We start from the raw sequence: 24,434 nt of genomic DNA, 5'->3' as shown, positions 1-24,434 counted from the left end.
TATAATACATGTATTGAGACATATATAATACATGTGTCTCTGAAAAAATCAAACCATCTTTAAAGAAGTTATTTCAGTTTGAATCGACTGTCTTTTGCATTAGAATTCCAAAACGTTAATGTTATTTACAAATGCCTAAACCTGCAAGAAAGAAACATTTATATTCGGTGATTTTTACACTAAACGTTTTCGTAATTTGTTTTAAAAAATATTAAAAAGTACATGTACATCGTTTTTTTCAAGATTTGTATAGTAACTGGTTTAATTAAGTCCCCTTGATGAAATTTAAATTGCGAGACGCTAATTAATAAACTATGATCTATCTATCGGCATGCGTCGTTATTTGGGATACGTCACGGATGACCGATGATCATATTCAATACGATATACCAATCATCATTTGAATTTGGTCAATTGATCTTTAATAATTAGGACTAATTGGTGATGGCAGAGAATAAGTCGCTGGTGATGGTTAAAAACACATAGAAGTAAACTTTGCAAAAAAAAAGAGGTTTCCTCGGAAAAAATTATGAAAATATATGAATATGCTAAATATTTTTTTTTCCGAAATAATAATTAAAGACGTTTAGAAATAACAAATTTTCACAGTTGGGAAATTTTCAATTCAAGTTATTTCATTTTGAAAACGTTGAGAAATATAGATCTTATTATATGTTAAATGTGGGCCGCTTGGAGATCAACTTGTGAAACCCTGCATAATTAGGGTTTGTCTACTTTCGTCTTTTTCAATTGCCAAACATTCTATAATCAAGGATTTGTACAATGCCTTGTTATAATGAATATTATCGCCAATATCACCATAATTAAATAAAGAACAGATACAATATTCGCCTAAAGAGTTTGCCATCTAACAATTCAAAATGAAATGTTGAGTCGAAACTGAGGTACCAAATCTATAAAAAGAATCACTATTTTAGTCGAAATTACACTGTATATATTCTGTTTTTCAAAACTCCTGAAATAATATAACATTATCTATAGAGAGCTTACATATGCAAATCTGTTTAGAAGTATGTGAGCGTAAATAAAATTTGTTTATTACCCCCCCCTTTTTCCTTCTATAAAATTTAATTGTAAACAATTTTCGTTCTTAATTTGTGTTTGCTCATTAACTGGGGTTCATGCTGTCAAAAAACAAAAATGTCTCCTTGTGTAAAAGTTATTGAAAAAAAAAAATTGAAGCTTCCAGAAGAATAACGGTACGTCTAAACACCGCTTGAAGGACCTCCTGATTGCACTCATGACATAGGAAGTGCACTCAGGACCCTTTATAGTCATCGCACACAGGATGGATGCATATATTCTTTATACGCTTCTTATTTTAGAGTTAAATTTGGTAGAATTTGAAATCGAACTTAGATAGATATGTTACATTTGTAATTCTTAGAAAATAATAAGGGCACGTGTCACTGATTACACAACTACTGAGCCATGAATTATCCAATCAACAAAATTAATTGGATTATCTTTATTGTTGTTTTATACATTGTGTTGTTAGTACAGTGTGACCATGCGGGAAGTAATATTGTGACGTCTAGAATGAATATCACGATGTTTTAAGATTTTCGTCTTTTATTAAGATTTCGTTCCATAAATTTTTAAGTTTTATTCTTAATTTTATTATCATGTCCTGGACCAGTAATTAATTCTTTGCACGAGTTTGAAAAGGGAAATAAATGTTCATACTTTAAAAGAATTTATATTAATTAAAGTTTTGTGTATGGAATCCGCGTTCTAAACGGTAAAAGCCGTACTTTTCAAACAATCAAACTCATATACATGTAGTTAGATGTTATTTCTCATTTTTATCGAACTTGTCCAGGAATTTTATTTTTGAGTTATACGAATATTTTAAGAAATCCGTTTTTATTAAGTTTTTTTTCTCTAATTAAAGTCGTTTTGTCCAGTTTCACAAGCCTGAAACGAATTTCAATGCGAAAATAAATTCTGAAAATGAACTTGTCTCCGTTTTCGTCTCCGTTTTTTAAAAATTATGATATTTTGGGTATAATTATTTCTAAAAAAATATGTAAGTTAGATTGTAGTAGCGAGAAATTATAAAAAAAAGAAGATGTGGTATGATTGCTAATGAGACAACTATCCACAAAAGACCAAAATGACACAAACATTAACAAAGAAAGACTATTTCGAAGACAGTTTATTGACACGAAATCCGTTCAAACCACGACTAAGTCTTCGTGCACAGATTTCCGTTAAGGTTAAACTGAATATTGTACATAATTGTCTTCTCTTGTATAATGGTTTGTTGAGAATAAAGATATACAAATGTAATAAAATTTGATATTCAGTCAACATTGTGTTTGTTTAAAAACTTGATTTAGATAGAGAGAAAGAAAAGAATCACACTGAAAAACAAAAATCGAACTTGTTACAGAAAAAAAAAACTATAAAATAATTTTCTTTATTCGTGAACTGCAAAACACAACAAATTAATTTACCCGTCATCATGAAAAATAAACTGAAAAAGCACATCGAATGAGATATATATTTTATTTTTTTCTATATGCAAATTCATGTTAAAGGTAAAACTGAACTAAACAATACAATTCCTAAAAAAACAATAAAGATAATCCAATCAATTTTGTTGATTGGATAATTCATGGCTCAGTAGTTGTGTAATCAGTGACACGTGCCCTCATTATTTTATAAGAATTAACATATCTATCTAAGTTCGATTCAGGCGCGGATCCAGAGGGGGGAGGGGGTTCCGGGGGGGTGGGGTGGAACCCCCCTTTTTTGGCCGATCAATGCATTTGAATGGGGACATGTAGTTGACCCCCCCCTTTTTAAATTGGCTGGATCCGCCCCTGCGATTTCAACTTCTACCAAAATTTAACTCTAAAATAAGAAGCGTATAACGAATATAAACATCCATCATGTGTGCAGATATGATTACGGTAATGGGTCCTGAGTGCACTTTGTATGTCCTGAGCGGTTGTTTAGACGTACCCGAAGAATAAATCATTTCCTGAACCTAAAATACATTTATCTGTAATTAAAGAAAATTCGCCTAAAACATTCTCTCATATAAAAATTCGCCTAAAACATTCTCTCATATATTTAAACAATTAATTGTAAAATAATTAATTCAACGTCGGACTTTCTGTCTGTTTACTAATACTTTTCTTGTTCAGTTTAGTTTATACCCATAATAGATGAACGGAAATATGTACTTTTTTTAGGAAAATTTACAACTAGATGAACGGAATTAAGTACTTTTTAGGAAAATTTACAACTCAAATTTTCAAAAACAAAATTCTACACTTTTTACCTGGATGTTTTTCTCTGTCTCGAAGCCGCAACCTTTGACCCCGTATCTAACGTAGCGACCAACACCTCACATGACGTATTCTCGATGTTGAGGTATTGACAATATACAATCACATTTATCAATATACAGCAAGTAACTAAGTAATTTGGTGTTGAATGCCAGTAGATCAGAATTTGTTAATTGAACTTTACCTGTTTAAGGGGCACTAGCTGCCAAATTCATGTTCTTCATCGATTTTAATAAAATTCACATTAAACGTGTATATAGTGTTGAATTGTTTATTAAAATGTTGCGCACAATCTTGGCTGATATGCATAAAACCATTATATTTCATGACACTGCATGAAAAAGAAATTGACTTATCGTATAATACCAGAACCAGAGACATATATATTGTATCTAATATCTCTGCCAGAACTAAAAAATAAACTACAGTAAGTCCACATACACATAAGAGGGTATGGATGTGAATTAACAGAATAGAGAACAAACAGTCTGGGAATTCATGGCAAGCCATAACTCTACAATGTTATGGTAACCCATAACCTTTCAATGTTTTGAGATACCAATACCTAATCCTCTTTCATTTTATTACGGTGACGTCTTCATTGTCGCTTTCGATATATTCCGGATCTCAAACCGTTACCTCACCGAAGTCGGTATTTTGTTTACATTGACATCCGGGTCACTGTGTAAAAATGGACGAACAACAACCTTCGACATCGCATTCAAGGGGTACGTAAATACGCCGACTGCGGCAATATTATATGTTACACATGAATGAACTTGCATGTAGTGTTATACAAATGATTAATTTACATTTTGCAATACTCAAATACGCAATTACGCTTTTATTTAAAGAAATTACGCTTTTCCAAACTCGTTCAAAAAACAAAATATATACGAAAGTTATGGTTAACCCTAACTTTTTTCATCTGAATGGTTACGGTTTACCAAAACAAAAGAAAGGTTACGGATATCCGTAACTTTAATAGGGAGCAGTTGTTTATTTCATTGAACAAGCTGAACGAATAATTGACAAAATGATTGATACCCATAACAGATAAAGGCAGTTCTTGCAATGAAAAAAAGGGGGGTTGCCAACATGTAAATAAAATGAAATACAGCTCATGTTATATATCCATGGTATCTTGAAGAAGAGTAAAATTTCAAAGATATACTGGAGAACAGAAAAAGTTCAGACTAATAGTATTTTATTAGTTTTTAATTTTATTACTGTTAATTTTAGAATAAAATAGCCCTAGATAGACATCTTCATATATATAGCCTGGCATATTGCTCTCTTAACACGGTCAGCCATTTATCGTCCCCTTCTGACAGACTATCATCGTTATAATTTGTTTCAAAACTTTAAAGAGGAGGGGATGTACATGCTTTAGGCAACGTGAATTGTTCTCTATTAAAGGAATGTGCAAGAAGTTTATATATGAATATAAGATTATTTTTCTTTCTTTCAGAAGCATGGCACAGCAAGAAAAAGATATAAAGACACTACAAGACATTCCAAGTGATTTTGAATAAGACAATTGATTGACTTTTTCAATGTATTCTTAAATAAATCAAATAATTGATGTAAAATGGTGTTTTGTTCTCATTTAAGCCAATTATCAATGATTATTGACTTAAAATTTACCCCTTTTAGAAGTGTAACGTTTTAGTTTAGAAAGAGAAGTTGTATTGAAAAATCTGAATTTGGGACACAAGTTTTAGTCAATGTAATTTCAACTTATAATGTGTATAATGTTTGCATAATGTCCAATGGCAAATATGGCATGCATGTTCAGGTTGACATATGCATGTGTATAAGATAGGTAATAAAAGTTGAGAGTTAAAAACTAAACATTATACCATTGTGGTAGGAATGTGGGCTTTCTTGCGCTGTCCACCTATATTTGTTGATTTTGTCCAACAAATATTTTCATTACTGTTTTTCCCAAAACTGCTGATCAAGATGAGTTTATATTTGATAAGCTGCTTGATAGTGATAAACTGTGATGTGTGAACATTTTTGTATCTGGCACCTGTTTCCTGTTTGCTTATACATTGCATTTCAAAATGTTGAATATTCTCAAATTTTTCATTACTTTTATTAGTAATGCTGCTGAACATAATGACTTAATATTTGGTAAGTGGCTTGACCATGATGAGTTGTGTCTGCTATTTTGGATTAGTAAAAATTGATATTTCTTGTTTTTAGATTCTTTGAATTGTGAATTTTCATATGCTTAGCAAAACAACTGATTTATTCTTGTTTGTATATAGAATGAATCACTGTGTATAAATTAAACAAATGATTTGTTACTAAAAAAAGCAGGAAACTCAATCAAAAGTACAGAAATTTTTATATTGATATGATCTAGATATCAATCAAAAACATCTAAAAACATTTTGAAAACATTTTTATGGCACAGTCTCACTTGAAAGAAAACAAGTCGATTTTTTTGTGATATTTTCATGACATTAGACACAACATTTTAATAACATTTTAAAGATGTTTTGTGTTTGCTGGGTTTATACTCCAATCAAATTTTATAGGTCTAAAATTGAGAAGGGAAATGGGGAATGTGTCAAAGAGACAACAACCCGACCAAATAAAAAACAACAGCAGAGGGTCACCAACAGGTCTTCAATGTAGCGAGAAATTCCCGCACCCGGAGGCGTCCTTCAGCTGCTCCCTAAACAAATATATACTAGTCCAGTGATAATGAACGCCATACTAACTTCCAAATTGTACACAAGAAACTAAAATTAAAATAATACAAGACTAACAAAGGCTAGAGGCTCCTGACTTGGGACAGGCGCAAAAATGCGGCGGGGTTAAACATGTTTGTGATATCTCAACCCTCCCCCTATACCTCTAACCAATGTAGAAAATTAAACGCATAACAATACGCACATTAAAATGCAGTTCAAGAGAAGTCTGAGTCTGATGTCAGAAGATGTAACCAAAGAAAATAAACAAAATGACAATAATACACAAATAACAACAGACTACTAGCAGTTAACTGACATGCCAGCTCCAGACTTCAATTAAACTGACTGAAAGATTATGATTTCATCATATGAACATCAGGCACAATCCTTCCCGTTAGGGGTTTAGTATCATACCATCAGAACATATATGAGAAGAACATAACCCGTGTCATGCCAACAACTGTTTTTTGAATAAATGTGTTTAGTTCCGATGCAAAGACCTTATCAGTGACTCAATATTAACGCCAAAATATGCAATCTTTAATGGCTTGACAACAGTATCGTAATTATATCCCTTCTTAATAAGTCTATTCAAAGGTTTTGTAAGTTTCTGAGGTGAATACTGACATCTTTGTGCTTTATAAAGAATATTTCCATAAAAAATTGGATGTGAAATACCTGAACGTATTAGAAGTCTGCATGTTGAGCTATATTTACGAATGATGCGCATAGGCGGATCCAGGGGGGGCCTGGGGGGCCCGCCCCCCCCTTTCGTGGGAAAAATTTGGTTGATTATATAGGGAATCATTGAAGCATGACTGGAGCGGGCCCCCTCTTAGGTCAGTCAGCGGGCCCCCCCCTTAGGAAAAGTTCTGGATCCGCCACTGTCTGATGTCTTTATACCGAGGATAAAATTCTAACATTTATATTTTCTCTAATAATTGTATTGTATTCTGATATGGATGACATGATCAGCATGGATCAGGAAGACACGAAATACAGCCTTTTGTTTATGGTATGGACTACCAAAACCTTTTTATGACCGAAGGTTATGGTAAACCCTAACTAGAAAGGTAATGGATGCCCATAACCTTATCAAGATAAATGAAAAATAATTTCTCCCACCCTCAAAATGCACAGTTATGGATATCCATAACTATGAAGGTTATGGGTTACCATAACATTGTAGAGTTATGGCTTGCCATGAATTCCCAGACTGACAAAGGACAAAGAAAAAAAAAAGGAATAAAGAATAGTGAAAGAAAGAGAATAATGGAAAAAAGTGTAAGTTATTAAAAATATAACTAAAAAATAAGACAGAAAAAAGACACCCCTCCGAGACGAGCCTTACATGCACTGTTATTACCCAAGGTTAATTTTACGGCGGCTCATTTTATTTTGGCTTATAAATAAACAAAATTGACAAGTTTCCTTCCCCTGCATTCTCGATCCCACATGTAAATAGCACGGTGATTTTCAAAAAGACATTGATACATCATTACAACACACACTTGCCGTCAGTATTTGAATATATTGATTAAGAAGGTATAGAAGATTAATGCACGCACACTATTATCCACCACTGGCCTAAATAGTTAGTCCGCAAACAACGAGGGTAATAAAAACCCAGCACTTTGAACACAGCCACCGGCATGGTGTGAATCTGAAAGCTTCCCACTATCCATTTCTACCCAAAGAAAACTTTTGCCTTTCATTTATCAAAAATGAAATATGTTGATATTAATGGTATATAAGAATTATTGGGGAATTCAAACCATTCCTATTGTAAGTGATAAAACTAAATTTATATCAGGGTGATTGAAATGAGGAAAAAAAAGGGGGGATCAGGAGTTCAGGGCCCCCTGTTTGGGAAAAGAATTGGTTGATTATATATGGAATCACTGAGTCATGGCAGGAGCAGGCCCCTCTTAGGCAGTCGGTGGGCCCCACTTATGAAAAATTCTGGATCCACCACTGTGGTCAGGGTGGTCTTCAGTTGTATTATCTTTTTAAAAAAAAATTACACCTGTATAGTGTATATTCTTTAGTGTAAATCAAGGGAAAATACTGTGAACTATCTGTGCATTGGGGCTTATTAAAAGGTATTTCGGGGGGGAAGAAAGAAGGGAGGGTGAGTCCATGGGAGGTAATCCCCACCCCTTTCAATTTGAGAATATGCTATTATCTTGTAAACGGTCCAGATCCCCATCCCTAAACCATATATATTCTTGAATGGGACGATAAAACAAATCAAATGAAATTAAAAAGAGGTCTTTGGGGGTTTCACCACTCTGTTCAATTTGAGAATGTGCTATTATCTTGTGAACGATCCAGATCCCCACCCCTAAACCATATATATTCTTGTCGGGGACAATAAAATTAATAATGAAATAAAATAAAAGTGAAGTCCCACCCCCTCTAGTTTGAAAACTTGTAAACGGTCAAGATCCCCACCCCTAAACCATATTTATATATTCTTGTATAGAACAATAAAACAAATAAAAGGAAATATAGGGAGAGTCCATGGGGTTCACCCCCACCCCCACATGTTTGAGAAACTTTTAAATGGTTGAGATCCCCTGTCATCCAGTGGTTAGGTGAAAAAATTTCAGGATCCCTGATCCCCACCGTCAAACCATATATATTCTTGTATGAGACAATAAAACAAATCAAATGAATATAGGATCATCCCCTTTGTCTTGGGTTGGGAACCCCCCTTTTTAAAATGGCTGGATCCGCCCCGGCATACCATCTAGCTAGCTATAAAGGCTTTAAAAATATGAAATCAAACAAGGAAATTAACAGTGTAGGCAACTGTTTTGAATTTAAAAAAAAGTCTTTTACATATATAACAATGTTAAATTTTTTGTGCATTTATTTTTGCTTATCGTATTTTCAATAATGGACAAAATTGCGTGATTGAATATTGTAATTTAAGAAAAATCAGCATACATGATATAAAATGGGAAGTGGAAACTGGGAATTTGACAAAGAGACAACAACCCAATCAAAGAGCAGACAACGGCAGAAGGTCACCTATGGGTCTTCAATGCAGTGAGAAAAATTCGGCACTGGTCTTCAGCTCATAAATATGTATCAGAAATGAAAACGAGATACAGCTTTCAGTTGTATTAATAAAAACCTCACACATGTCACAATAAGTTCTGAATATCAGAATATACAGTATTGCAAGATTCTCTCAAAATGTACACATAGAGCTGAAAAACTGTCAGTGACTGTAAAATTAATCATGCTAACATTAAAGTCCATGGAGTCCATCTTAATATGCATACTCTCGTACAAAGGAATATAAGTATGCAATAGACATCAAGTTTTCAAAAATAAGAGTATCTATGCCATTAATTTACGACAAGATCTTAATCAAGTAATAATTTCGGTTTGTTTAAATATTTCGGAGGTTAGTATGACCTCCTCTTTGGTGATGATGTTTTCGTTTTAAAGTTGGGAAAATTGTTTGTACATGTACCAACAAAAATAAAAACACAAAGTCAATCTAGAATTATGTTTTTATCATTTTTTTATGTTTAGGTTGTCAGCAAGATGAAAAGGACAAGTATGCAGTTCAAAATTCAAAATGTGGATAAGTTGAGGTTCTAGGTCTTACCTTTGCAGATTTTCATATTTTGCATGAATGAAATCAAAGGTTATATGATGGACAGCAGAGAAAGAAAAAAAAAACTTTTCAATTATCCTGCTCCTGGATAAATGTAAAACATCTTGTTTTTCGGTAAGTTTTATGCTCTGTTTTGATAGTGTTAGTGCATTCATCTTTCCAGTCTTTTCTCAATTGTAAGTTTTTGGTGAGTGTTCACCATGAATTTCAGTAAGTAACTTGTGGATTTAAATGTATATACTCAAAATTTAGTACTAATATTAATGGGATTTTAGCATGACATCCTGCCAAATGCTTGTTAATCATGTTTATGTTCCAGAACAAACAAGTATTTGGACTGTACGCTTGCCCAATTTTAAGAAGTTGGTCAAGTTTATTACAAACAAATGTACAGTACAGATCAACATAACTGAAATCTTTAATAGATTAATACAAAAAGTTTAATTGCAGTTAAAATAAAAACACAGGTTTGGTCGAGCTGGTACCAGACAGTACAAATATACTTAAATGGTCTGACTGTACACATATGGTGGGACTGTAAGTTCTGGACCGTAAAAGTAACATCCGAATACTGATATGGTCTGGAACATTTATACATGTCTTAAAATTAATATCAAACACATTGGTGTTTGATAGAACTATAATGTTTTGGGATATCAAAATCAAAAATATCCCATTTTTACTTTTAATAAAGAAGAAGATTATTGATGTATATTTAAATGTATATTAAAATGAGACAGCAAGCCAACAACACAAAAAAATAAGGATAAAACATACATATTTTTTTTGTATCAATGTTATAATTTCCAATATGTTCAAGGTATTTTTTCATTGAAATAAAACACAAATTGAAATCTGTCTGAACTTCAAAAGCTTAAAGAAATATTGTTTCTGTTGTCTGCATTTTGTATAATATATTGCAAATTCTTGTGAATAATGGAATGTTATTATAGTTGTCTAAAGTTTTAACATTGATCTTTATACTGTAAATTCATAAATTATTGCGTGCATTTATTATTGCGATTCTGTCATTTTAAACTTAAATGCGATTTTAAATTTTACGATTTTGAGAAAAATCCTGTTTAATCCATATAAAATATTTCATAATGCGAGTTTAAATTATTGCGTTTACAACTCCGTTGCATTTTTCGCAATAAAAAAAAACTTGCATTAATTCCGAATTTACAGTATATATATATATTATGTATATAACTTGGGAAAATACCCAAATGTTATAAAGAAGAATAAATTAATTGATTGTTATATGGTATTAGAATAGGAAGATATGGTATATTGCTAATTTGACAACCCTCCATCAGAGACCAAAGGATGTAGGCCGTTAGCAACTGATGACACTGGACAACCTTTAACAATCAGTAAAATCCATATCGCATAGCTATTTTTATTGAAAATCATATTATTGCTACATGTATGAAAACAATTTTGTATAATCCATTACTTTAGATTTTATTGGTTCTTTTTCAGAAGGATTGAAATTCACCACCTAGAATAAATGGAGAAAACATAGAAACAAGACCAGAATAAATTCAAAGACAAAAGTTGGATCAGTTATTATTTTCATCACTCAGTCAATGATTTGAAGTTCTTTTAAATTCAAAAAAATATTGAAACCACAATAATGTCAAAGTTCTGTGCTGAATGTCCAAAAAGTGGACTATACCATCAAACAATGCTGGATGATAAGAAACTATTAATGTTTTGTGTTGAGGGATATTGTGAAAAAAATAGATTTACTTAAATAGCTACTAGTATGTTAAGCCTAACAATAGAGTTTTTATTGATTTCAAATGGCAAATAATTGTGTTTCAAGAAAGTATTCTATAATTCATGAATAAACATATATTGATACTTACATTATCTGCTTTGTTGTTTAAAAGTTTAGTTTTGAACAGTTAAAGAACAATATGCTAAATTAACATTTCCCAAGAAAAAAAGATATTCAATTAAAAAGATTCATCTTATAATAATTTACTACCAAATAGAAAACATTGTAACATACACATTACTGTTTATTTATATCTATATATTTACAATTAGAATCCCATAGGATTTTAATTTGTCCCATGGGATATTAAAAATCCCATGGGATAATAAAAATCCCATGGGATTTTTTTTGTCCCATGGGACAACAAATATCCCATGGGACTACAATAATCCCATGGGACAAAAAAAAATCCCATGGGATTTAACCAAAATCCCATGGGATAATGGTAAATCCCATGGGATTTTGCCCTGTCCCATGGGATATTGAAAATCCCATGTTTTTATAATTCAAATTGCAAAATAAATATGAAAGTAACCGTAGAAAACCAATGAAATTATTGAATCCCATGTAATTCTGCACATTTTGGTTATATACATGATATTGTAGCTCTTGTTTGAGGCGGCGGCGGATTTGCAAATGAGTGTTTTGCAAATTAAAAGTGTCCAGTGTTCGGAGGACTTTTACCTTTGATCTGAGACTAGATAAGTTTTTAGACATTCATATCCAAAAGTTCTGCATTAGCCACAGCGGGCACATGTGAACCATTAACTGCTTTCATTTCTGATTTTTTTGATAGGGCTTTTGTTACTCAGTCTTCAGTTTTTATGTAGTCTTTATACACTTAATGTTTGCCTTTTTACTGTTTTTTGTCAAATTGTTGCCAGTTTGATATGTAAGTTTGATCATCCCTTTTGTATTTGCAGCAACCCTTTAAACGCGTTAAATTTGTTATTAATCTTGGTAAGACAAATCAAGGGCATTGACGTGGGAGATATGACATCTACTAGTATGTCATGATTATTCATGCAATCATTGTGTAAGCCTTTGCTATCAGTGTTGTTCGTTGAACGAGTTGAATATTTATCGATATTTTAATTCTAGGAGCTATTCTTTTTTATTACATTGACCCTGGACTTTTTAATGGAAATAAAGTCAAAGATGAAAGGAACTATTATATTCTTTTCTCAGTTGGAAAGCAGGTCACGGTTTGACCCCAAGTTTATCAGCAACAATAGAGTCACGTGACCGTGAAAATTCAGTAAAACTACGGATGAGACAAACCTCATTGTAACCCACTACTTTACCAAAAATACTTGGAAAAATAAATGAAATTCGATTTACAACATTGTTATTATAATATTAAGAAGTACTTTCCTGCTTTTCAGAGAAGAATTTAATGTAAAAATTATAAGACAAAATATGAGTAAAATTAAGAAATTTAAACATATTCATAATTTTTCTAAAGCTTTAAATAAGCTTTCAACCTTTGGCTGATGAAATTTACTTTACAATTTTTATAAAGGTTTATATATACTGGACCACTTCTTGTAGCATGTGTTTTAAACCACTTCTAATAATGTTTAATGCAATAAACCATCTTTTATACAATTTAAATAATCTTTCTGAAAATGAAAATAATAAATAATACTTATCATTAATATTTTATATTCTAAAAGTGGGACCAAGAGTCAGACAATAAGTTTCTTCAAAGATAAAAAGCATTTAACTCAATCCTTTGTTTCTTAGTTACAGTACTGCCTAGAAAATATCCTAATATTACAGAAAAGGGATAAGTTTACCAAAGATTTTGACAGAAATTTCTATCAGAAATAATACTTTAATTGAAAGTGACATAATTTTGAATTTTAAAATCATAATTATTATAATAAAGTTCAATTATTAGGAAAGCTAGCACAGCTAGTAGCACTTGCTTAATTTCTCAAGTGTATTTAATTTATGTTGAAAGTAAACTTTTTGAGAGAAAAATGGGGCTTTTAGCAGCTGCTTTACATATTTATAAACAAAGTATTGTATATTTTACCTGAATAATTGGATATTAGTCTCAGAAATGAAATGAAATTGGTGGGACAAATCTTGTGCATTTTACTTTAATAATGATAAATGATGATTAAATTTTACAAGAATTTGCCATTGGAATAAATTCAATTTTGTAAGAATAAATCTCAATGAATTAACTTCTTGTTTGGCTTGATAAGCTAGTTTTTGCTCTTATTACTGTAGCTTACTTAGTAAAGAGATAATAATATAACCAAGATTTTATTTTATAAAAGATAAATATAATTAACTGACCTTCATTTCCTGTTTTCATATGTTTTTTCCTACAGAATTTTCTTTGCAATGCATTTTCGATTGCTATTTTTTGGTGCTTTTAATGTCCATCCATACAGTAGCACTACAAACCATTAAAAGTCTGAAATGGCCTATATCTGTACTCGACTGTACTGATTTTTACTCGACCAGTCTGAATTCGTCTGAGATTTACTTGATAATACTCGACTGTAGTCTGAACCATACTTAACAGTCTGAATGTGTACTTGACCAGTACTTAACCGTTTTATACGAGTCTGAACTGTACTCGACCTAGTCTGAACCGTACTCGACCTAGTCTGAACCATACTCGACCAAGTCTTAACCAAACTAGACCTATTCTTTGTATCTATCAACTGAATTTTATCAATTTAGGATTTTTTCTAATAAAAATGAAATTTGAACAACTTGAAATTAAAAATGTATTCAATATAGTATAGAAATTAAAATTTCACAATAATCAATCATAGTATAACTTCAACTCAATATTAATCAACACTTACATAATTATATATATCAACTTTTAAAATATAAATAAAACAAGCTGATCAAATAATCTAACAAAATGAATTGTGGCTAATATTTTCAATATATTTCAAAATTTACTTTATGAATATTTGGGAAGTATTTTATGGTAACTGGACTATTTTCACCATTAACTTAAGCCTAGTAGATTTATGGTGTCAGTTGAGTTCAGGTAATAATGCAGTGAATGTTATTTTTATTAAGATATATATAAAATAGTATATAAAACAACTTAATAATTTTTTTAAAACATGAGAGCTTAATTGTTTTGTTTTATTAAACCAAGAATTTAATATAATCATTATAATAGAATTTTCATAGCAATCCATGACAACCTTTTTAAAACAGGAAATGTATTCCAAAGTAACAGTAACTAAAAAACAAATCAATTAATTTAAGTATTTTTTTGTCAAATTAACATGACATACATAAAGCACTTTAATATGTTCTTATTACCTCAGTACATGTGTGTTTTACAGGTAAAAAGAAAGCCCGATTTCCTTAAATTCGTGTATTACTTATCTAGTACATACATGTTTATTCGAAAGGCCTTGTTATTTAATCTAAACAGGATGTTGCAATTTTGAATCAATGTTATTTAGAATTTAATACCTCTGACCAGGTGTGATCTTATTTATGAGTTTGCCCCCAAGCAGAGGTTATACTTTATATTTCACCACTACATGCACTGATCAGAAAAACACTTTTATTTATTTATTTAATTTTATCCCTTTTTGATATAAGTTATATATAATTTATTTTTTTATCCTAAATATAATCAGAGATATATTTCTTTTATAAGGTTAAAATCTTTAATAAATTTTAATGGCTGTTGTTATATATGTCAGTTAAAAAGAAATTTATTTTAACAGTTAAAAAAGTAGAGGTTTTTTGGTCTAGTATGGTTCAGACTGGTCGAGTATTGTTCAGACCTTTGGTTAAGTATTGTTTAGACTGGAAAAATAGGTCGAGTACATGTCGAGAATGGGTTAAGACTGTTTCAGACTGGTCGAGTAATAGTTCAGACTATTTTGAAAGGCAAAGATAAGGGTCAAGTACTATTCAGTACAGTCAAGTATGGTTCAGACTGGGGTCGAGTAATGTCAAGTAAAAGTCAGACCAATTCAGACTGGTCGAGTAAAAATCAGTACAGTCGAGTACAGATATAGGCCATTTCAGACTTTAATGGTTTGTAGTGTAGGCTATCAATACTTTGTCAGATCTGTCAGAATTTTCCAAGACGTTTAGTTTCAAACGCAATGATCTTTGTTTGTTGTTTCACTTTTCCAATGTGTAAATTTTTACTATGTACATGACCCTGACACATATTTTGTTTTAAACGTTACATGACGTATGTTGAAAAAATAAAACAATGTCACCGTCAATTTGTGTAGGGGATCAAAAGGGGTTTTTGTTACTTTAAAATACAGGTATCGTATGGAATTGTGAAAATCCACAACTTTTAATCAAAATTTCATTCATGTCTTTCATAAAATCAGTATTTTAGAGCACTTTAAAACAGATATAATTAAAAGAAGCTAAATTTCACTGTTTTGAAGTAGAAACGCAGCTAAAACCAGATACAAATTGACATGGCTGGTATAGTCACTAAAATTGATATTTAAATTTAAAGTAAAAAATGATGGCTTCAAAAATGTGTAGAAATTTTAAATAGGTTTCCCGGTTTCATTTAAGATTATAACCGCTCTTTTCTGTATTTGGATACGCAAACGTCAAATTAGGAAAAATCGATTTTTTTTGGCGAACAAATAAGATGGCTAATTTTTCTAGAACGGACAGGATAAAGGAATAGGAATAACAAGCTATTGTTTGTAATGTACGTATGTCGTAAAGAAATTATATTGGTCACATTAAGTGCAGTATTGCGGAGCATGTATGGAACGGATATGAACTCTGCGCCGGAGATTGTCGAAGGACTTGCTTTCCAACTGTTCTGCACAATCTCAATTGTATTGATGCAACGTCGTCGACGACATCTTGACATCATCCATTGTTGTAGGGCTAAACAGGAGTGACATAATCAGGTTTATTTCACATATGAAATTATCTGTTTGGATTTTACTGAGAAATCACGGTAATTCAATGCAACCAATGTAAACGGATCTGTTATTTCTTTTTCTTTTCATTATAACATTGCGTTAGGCAGCAACCATTTGAATTAATGGGGGGCGGGGGGCTATGGATTGTCGAAAACAATTTTTTCTTTCAATTTTAGCATTACATATAGTGGCAACTGAGGGGGAAACAAACAATTTTTTTTCTCAGAATCAAAAACAAATTATTTTTTTCTCCAAAAACTGGAAACAAACTTTTTTTTCCCCAAAAAATCCATGGCCCCCCACAGAAAATCAAATGGTTGCCGCTTAATCTCTTTCTTGGTAATAAACCCGTAAAACAAAATTTGACAGTTCATTCAACAAGATAAACGATACGGCACTGAATATTCATATAATGAGACTCACTTCGGAGAGCTTTTCTACCCAAACAGACCTAGCAGGATGGAACCAGTTTGTTTGACAGTTACAATCAATAGATAAAAATCAAACATACTGATATTTCTTTATTATACAAGATTCAGTTCAAAAGATATACCATGGTATTCCCACAAAAATTGGCGAAGTTACGACTGATTTGGTTAATCGATTCCCTGTGAGTGATATGAGCAAGATGTGTAGCATTTGAAAGCAATGCTAGAACCGTCGACTACAAAATAAAATTATAGTATTAATACTAGTGATAAGTCTATGGAATAAAAGTGTGTAAATTTACTAATAGCCTTATTAAAAGTAGATGGTACATTTTATAAAAGTTGATAACATCTATCATAAAGCTTAATTTAAAGAAATATTAGGCTTTCAATAATTTGACCTTTTCCGTTCCTGGTGAAGGTAAATCCGGAAAAGCGTTTCATACGCGTGCGATTTATAGGTGTTGGTTTCATTTTTATGTATATCAATTTAAAAAAAACAAAAATATATATTATACTATATACAAATATCAAAATGGAATAAAGCTCTGAAACGAAAAATTAAAAAATCTGCTTTCATATGATTGGAATGATTTTTTTTTAAATTTGACTTGCATCTATATAATGCAATGTATGAGGTTAACGGTATTTCCATATTGTTTTTAAATGCACAATACTCAATCGGAACATCACAAGGTATATATTCTTGTTTTCGAAAATACAATCTCTTTTGCGTTAAATGTGGTTCTTATCACCAGCATGTTGATATTATTGTATAAACCCTCTCTGTAATAAACGGGTTCAATCGATTTTGTAGTCCAGAACAACACTGTTTATGTCACTAAACCTTTATCGTTCTAGGTTTGATTTTTAGGAACATCCGATGGTTGAATATCCTTAGGTGTCAGTATAAAACTATGCCCCAAACTAGTGGCGAGGTCGGTCATTGTTTGAATCCAATAACAATGTGCAACACTGGAGAAGCATCTATCAAGGTTATCTGAGTTTCGTTAAACTTTAGATTCATTTGGTTCTTCATTTCTGAGGTAAACAATTAACCATAGGCACCAATGTGTAGTTTTACCAATCGGCTTGTCATATTAGTCATTTATATAAAGGCAACACTAGTATACGGCTGTTTGAAAGTGATAAATCGATTGAGAGAAAATAAATCCGGATTTTATATCAAGTACCTCGTAAGGAATGTCACCGATCAAATGTAAGATGGATGACTCGTGTTACATTTTTTTAATATAGCATTCTATGTGAAATAATAAACACGAGTGTCATAATATCTACGTTTAGCTCCAAAATGACAACAAATCAATCAGTATGTTGGCACTAACATAAGTAGTTTCCATTTTGATTTTCATAGTTGATCGCAGATAGTTATCTAATTTCGTATTTAGGAGTTTATCTTTATTATTATCAGTAAGAATGTACATTGCTGTTTTTAACCAGTTTAGAGAACTTTGTCATTTGATAAAAGGACTTTTCCGAGTTTTCCTTGGAGTTTGTTATTTTTGTTAGTTTACCTTTTCCTCTACGACCAACGAAAATATAATTAGTACACCGGAACGAGGGACTAACTGGAAACAGGGAAACCAGTATACCTGATGATCAAGAGTCGAAATATTCATTTAATTATCGTTCTTTATGTTCTTCAAATCTCCGTTATCCTTAATGTCATTACAGGCAGAACGTTTGCTTCAATTATACCTTATTGTATACTAGTAAGAACGCTTGGTTTCGCTATATAACATCCAGTTAAATATGGTTACGTAATCGATACCTATCCACAAGGTCAACACGTCCTGCTGCTTATTACTCAATAGTGGTCATCGGCTTCAATGTTAACCAATGACGACTATATGAAATAGTCAAACAAGACAATTTAAAAAGAAGGCTACACATTACGCAAAAACTTTATGCAAACTTTTATGAGAGAACAATCCGGTACTCTGAAGACTGTTAGGTTTGGAGTGTGTGTGTAACAAAACTAAATGGACAGACAAGAACAGATCAACTTGTCTATGGTCAACATTTCATGGTAAAGCCCTAGTTTAAGTTTCAGTTGCAATATTCATAAAAAACTGAAGATAAGAATACCAGACCCAGACAGTATATATAATTTTCATGTAAAATATTTATAAAGACTGATTTTTTTATATAATAACAATTGATTACATTTAAACTGATCAACTTGATCAACATATATGTAATGGTTTTAGACTGATATTTAGATTTGAAACAATATTTGCATACTAAGGTCACCTAACATCTGTCTGAAAGTGTAATATAAATCGTCGTAAAACGAATCATACTCAAGGTTTTTTTTTTTTTTTTAGTTTTCCACTGTAAATTTACCTTATAATATTCTTGTTTATGGATTTATACCAATAAATTATACCTCTACTGATATCAAGCCTCCGGGGGTATGTATTAATGAATGCTCCGACTCCGTCATGTTATAAGCGTAGCACTGTCTCTTTCGGTGTACTGTAAATTTAACTCCAAACATTCTCTGAAACAAATATAGAATTATTATATTTAAATGTACCTGTGTACGTTGTTTGATTTAACGCCATTTTATCCTAGGTAAGCGTTGTCTAACTTACACTCTTCCTACATCTTTTTTATTACTACATCCAGCGTGTATGTTATATAAACACCTTTGTTTTAATATTGTATTTATATTGTGTCATAGATCAAACTTATTCATTCAGTGTATGTTTACTTGTTTTTTTGTATAAATGTCTTTTTGTAAGAGTAAAGCCATTTCAATTGATATTTTAGTGTGTATTTTTATGTTGTAATGTTACACCACTGTCTCAGATTAAGGAGCAGATTGTCGCCTGTTAAAATGATTAGACTCGCTGCTTTTTTATGCACCTTATCTAAGTCAGGCATCTATAGTATAGGGGTTGTTGTTTGTTGTTTGTTGATGTGGTCCCAAGTTTTTCTTGCTTCTCGTTTTTTTACCGTTGGTTTTCCTGTTTGAATGGTTTTACACTAGTCATTTTGGGGTCCTTTATAGCTTGCTTTACATGTATACATATGTATGTGTATTACGCCGCTGCTCTGGTGTTACGTAAAAGTGTGAGCTATTGTGCACAGTAATAATGTGCATTGGTAAGTAAGGACTAATCAAGTATGATCAATTCTTCTCCAATAGTTCTCCCAATGACAAATTTTCGATTGCTGTTGAATGATAAATTAAGAGAAATTTTCCAATAATTTTTGTCTGGCATTGTTTTGAATGTGACACCTGTAATATAACAGAGTTGAAAAATCCACAATTTTTATATTTCCCCCCTTCTATTTAGCTACATTGTTCCCATTTTACCATCATTACAACTTCTACTTACAGAATCAGGCTCATATTTAAATGATAGATCTGTGTGTTCTGGGTGATCTGACAAGCATGTTTTGAAACCATATCCAACCTTTAATACAGAAATATTAATGGTTTACATGTTTGAAATTCATAAACAATAAGTGTGATATAATTCATTTAAACTTTGGAACAGACATCAGTAGCTTGTTGTTCAGTGTTTGTCATTTGTTGGTGTGGTTCAAATAAAAGGTGTTTCTCGTTTCTCGTTTTTTATATAGATTATACCGTTGATTTTCCAGTTAGAATAGTTTTACAGTAATCATTTTGAGGCCCTTTATAGCTTGCTATTCGATGTGAGCCTTACTTTGACATATAACTGTTTACTTTTCATACATTGAGACTTGGATGGAGAGCTGTCTCCTGGGCACTCATACCACATCTTCTTATTTATTTCATTTGATATTTTGTATGAGAATACACCTTTTGTTGGTGTCCAATTTTCTTCAACTTCGTTCTTTATATGACATTTTTTTTTATAAGGACATCTCTGATAAAAAAGAGCGTCAGGCGTAAACAACTACATGTATAAGCCTAGGATCATCGATGAGTTATTTTTACATGTGATAATTTGTATCTTAAAAATTAGGTTCCACGGGTATTTTAAATAGGAAGTGTTTTTATTTTACCGAATAATTGGTATACACTATTTATGACATTTATTTGATTCATTTATTAGCTACAGGCGACGGACTAAACGCAAAAAGAACACTCTTTCTATATGGGTTATGGCTGCAGGTCGTTGACTTAAAATGCAATTAAAAAACTAAATCGGTCAATGAAACTTATACTTCATCGACCATCAAGGATCTATTAAATATTGCGTGGCATCCCTTGAATCTCCTTCACAAATGAGCTATCGTCTCCGCAGATTAGCCTCATGGACTCCTCTTGCAGACTTGTTCCTTTATTTATATCAGGTAGACTTATTGCTAGAGCTTCTTTGGAAGAATAAAAGAAGAAGAGATTTCATGTTCCGTTATATAGATGATGGCCTCCTGTTAATTAGTTTACAGTCAAGTGACTATGCCTATTTTTTGGACTTACATCTATAAACTGACAATAAGTGGCGGCTGAAAATGAAACTTTATGACAAAAAATTTGATTTATTTTCATAATTCTGAACTATTCACAGTTATGTATAAACATTTGAGCAGCGCCTCCATATGTGTTATACATATCTTCAAGTTGGTACTCTTTTTAGAGCTTGCGTTTCATTAATGAACTGAACTAAACAACTCTTAAAAGACCAAATAAAAAAATAAACCGTTATGATCAGTCTTTCAGTCAATTTTCAGTCCTGTCCATTGTGGGAAAATCAGACAATTTGTTTGTAGTTATTTATGACATGTTCAGTCTGTGTTTTGACTGTTCAGTGGTTGTTATTTACCAGTAGAAAATCACACCGTGTAATAATTTCGAACTATCAGCAAGAAAATGTCGGTAAAAACTTAAACTCCTTTAAAAGACTTAACGTTCTCAGATGATGTTAAAATCAAATTGATCGGTTAGCCCTTACATTAATTGCCCTGCTTTTGCTATCATGATTTCCATGATAGAATGTTGATGCTTAAAAGGAATCATTAAATAAAAGGTTTTCAAGTGGTAATGTTGAAGTAATCTCTTAAGCGACATGGGTCATTTTTTAGTAGCAATAAACAAAAAAAACTATGTCAATTGGACATGCTTTGATACTATATCTGCCCTTGAATTTTTACTAGATAACATTTTTGTTCGCTTTGGAGATTCCGTGTATATCGTCAGGTTATTGGAATTCCAATGGGGACTAACTGTGCACCACTTGTTGCGGACCTGTTTTTGTATTGCTATGAGTTACAATTTATGACATAAATCAGCAAAGACCCATCGAAACAACATCTGATACACAAATTTAATAATACTTTTAGATATTTGGATGATATTTTGGCTCTCAATAATGACGACTTCAGTATGTATACTAAAGAAATTTATCCTGTTGAACTTACTTTAAATAAATCTAATACTAACAATGACCACTGCCCTTTCCTCGATCTTGATATATATATCATTAACGGAAAACTTAATACTGAAATTTATGATAAAAGAGATGATTTCTCATTTCCTATCGTTAATTATCCATTTTTAAATCGTGACGTTCCCTTGTCACCATCTTACGGTGTTTATATATCTCAACTTGTACGATTCGCTCGTGTTAACAATGTTTTAGATTTTAACGAGAGAAATTTATGTATAACTGAAAAATTATTACACCAGGGTTTTCGATATCACAAAGTAGTCAAAACATTTACTAAATTTTAAAATCGGTTTAAGGACAGCATTATGAAATATAGCTCAACATGCAGACTGCTTATACGATCAGGTATTCCACATTCAATATTTTATGGAAATATTCTTTATAAAGCACAAACATGTCAGTATTCACCTCAGAAGCTAACAAAACCTTTAAATAGACTTATTAAGAAGGGATATAGTTACGATACTGTTGTCAGGTCATTAAAGATTGCATATTTTGGAGTTAATATTGATTCACTTATAGGGTCTTTGCATCGGAACTAAACACATTTATTATTAATAAACCAGTTGTTGGCATGACACGGTTATGTTCTTCTTCATATATATGTTATGATGGTATGATACTAAACCCCTCACAGAGAGGATTGTGCCTGATATTCATATGATGTAGACATAATTTTTCAATCAGTTTAATTGAAGTCTGGAGCTGGCATGTCAGTTAACTGCTAGTAGTCTGATGTTATTTATGTATTATTGTCATTTTGTTTATTTTCTTTGGTTACATCTTCTAACATCAGACTCGGACTTCTCTTGAACTGAATTTTAATGTGCGTATTGTTATGCGTTTACTTTTCTGCATTGGCTAGAGGTATACGGGGAGGGTTGAGATCTCACAAACATGCTTAACCCCGCCGCATTTATGCGCCTGTCCCAAGTCAGGAGCCTCTGGCCTTTGTTAGTCTTGTATTATTTTAACTTTTAGTTTCTTGTGTACAATTTGGAGTTAAGTATGGCGTTCATTATCACTGAACTAGTATATATTTAATTAGGGGCCAGCTGAAGGACGCCTCCGGGTGCGGGAATTTCTCGTTGCATTGAAGACCTGTTGGTGACCTTCTGCTGTTGTCTGCTCTATGGTCGGGTTGTTGTCTCTTTGGCACATTCCCTATTTCCATTCTCAATTTTATGATGTGTTGGTTGACCTTTATGAAATATTTTTTTCAAAAATGTTGCATTATCGTAACTTGAATCCATTCTTTCCATTCTCAAATGTGACTTATTGCCAATTCTTTTCTTGTCTAAGAACCGAAATCGTAGAAACTGAGGTCATCTCCAGTTTTTGTTTGAGTTTGTGTTGCTAAGCCGTTAGTTTTCTGTGTTGTGATTTGTGAGCAGTTTTTTTTTTATCTTTGTTTTGTCTCTGTTTTTGCCCTGGCGTTGTCAGTTTTTTCTTTGAATATCTCTTTCGTATCCTTTGTCTCTTTTTGAATGATAGATTTAATTTTTTTCCGGGCGTGACCGTAATTGTAATTTAGAATTAACTTATCATACATATTTTATGCAAAAAGCTTCCCCTTTAAAATTGACAGCCATTTTTCACATATGAAAGTAAAATTACAAAAATTTTGAACTCCAAGGAAAAAACAAAACAGAAAGTCCCTAATCGACAGGCAAGATCAAAATCTCAGACACATCAAACGAATGGATAAAAATTGTCATATTGCTGACTTGGTACAGCAATTTTCTTATGTAGAAAATGGTAGATTGCACCTGGTTTTATAGCTAGATAGACCTATCACTTATATTACAGTCGCATCAAATTCAACTATATTGACAACGATGTGTAAACAAAACAAACAGGCATAAAAGGGAAAAATAAAAAAAATAGGGGTAAATCAGTTAACATTGTGTTATAATCTTAATCACTATAAAACAATTAAATATGTAATTATAAAAAGGCATGTATCAAATTAACCACTGTTAAGTCTATAAAGACAATACATAATTTAAACTGTAAAAAAGGAGAGTTGCAACAGTAACTGTAGTAGCTAAATGAAACATAACAGTTTTGGTAGTCAACTATATTCCCCATTCACAATTATCTATAGAAAAAAGGCTTCTATGCTTACCAATATAACTGTTAAGGACCAAAGAAAATATTCAAACTTCATTGTCAACTGAATGTTTATTTATGTATATCAAACGTTGTAGACTTGTGACCGTATTAAATACTGATAA

The 24,434-nt window shown here is 31.8% G+C and overlaps 3 long non-coding RNA genes across 3 annotated transcripts; 2 read left to right on the top strand and 1 right to left on the bottom strand.

The window, feature by feature from the left end:
- The first annotated feature begins 3,799 nt into the window (after positions 1-3,799).
- On the top strand, positions 3,800-4,912 carry LOC143082799 (uncharacterized). The gene is made up of 2 exons (XR_012980474.1): positions 3,800-4,048; positions 4,792-4,912. It is a non-coding gene; the product is annotated as an uncharacterized LOC143082799 (long non-coding RNA).
- A 2,540-nt stretch (positions 4,913-7,452) lies between these two features.
- LOC143082800 (uncharacterized) lies at positions 7,453-11,537 on the top strand. Its single transcript, XR_012980475.1, has 3 exons — positions 7,453-7,573; positions 9,578-9,776; positions 11,148-11,537. It is a non-coding gene; the product is annotated as an uncharacterized LOC143082800 (long non-coding RNA).
- Positions 11,538-16,867: 5,330 nt separating this feature from the next.
- LOC143082798 (uncharacterized) lies at positions 16,868-24,432 on the bottom strand. The gene is made up of 4 exons (XR_012980473.1): positions 24,326-24,432; positions 20,158-20,235; positions 19,200-19,313; positions 16,868-17,025 (listed from the first exon to the last, which is right to left on the bottom strand). It is a non-coding gene; the product is annotated as an uncharacterized LOC143082798 (long non-coding RNA).
- Between the last annotated feature and the right edge of the window lie 2 nt (positions 24,433-24,434).

This window comes from Mytilus galloprovincialis, chromosome 7 (genome assembly GCF_965363235.1).
Source record: "Mytilus galloprovincialis chromosome 7, xbMytGall1.hap1.1, whole genome shotgun sequence".
NCBI classification, from domain to species: Eukaryota; Metazoa; Mollusca; class Bivalvia; order Mytilida; family Mytilidae; genus Mytilus; species Mytilus galloprovincialis.
Note: the sequence above shows the minus strand (reverse complement) of the source record. Positions and strands in the feature narration are given on the sequence as shown.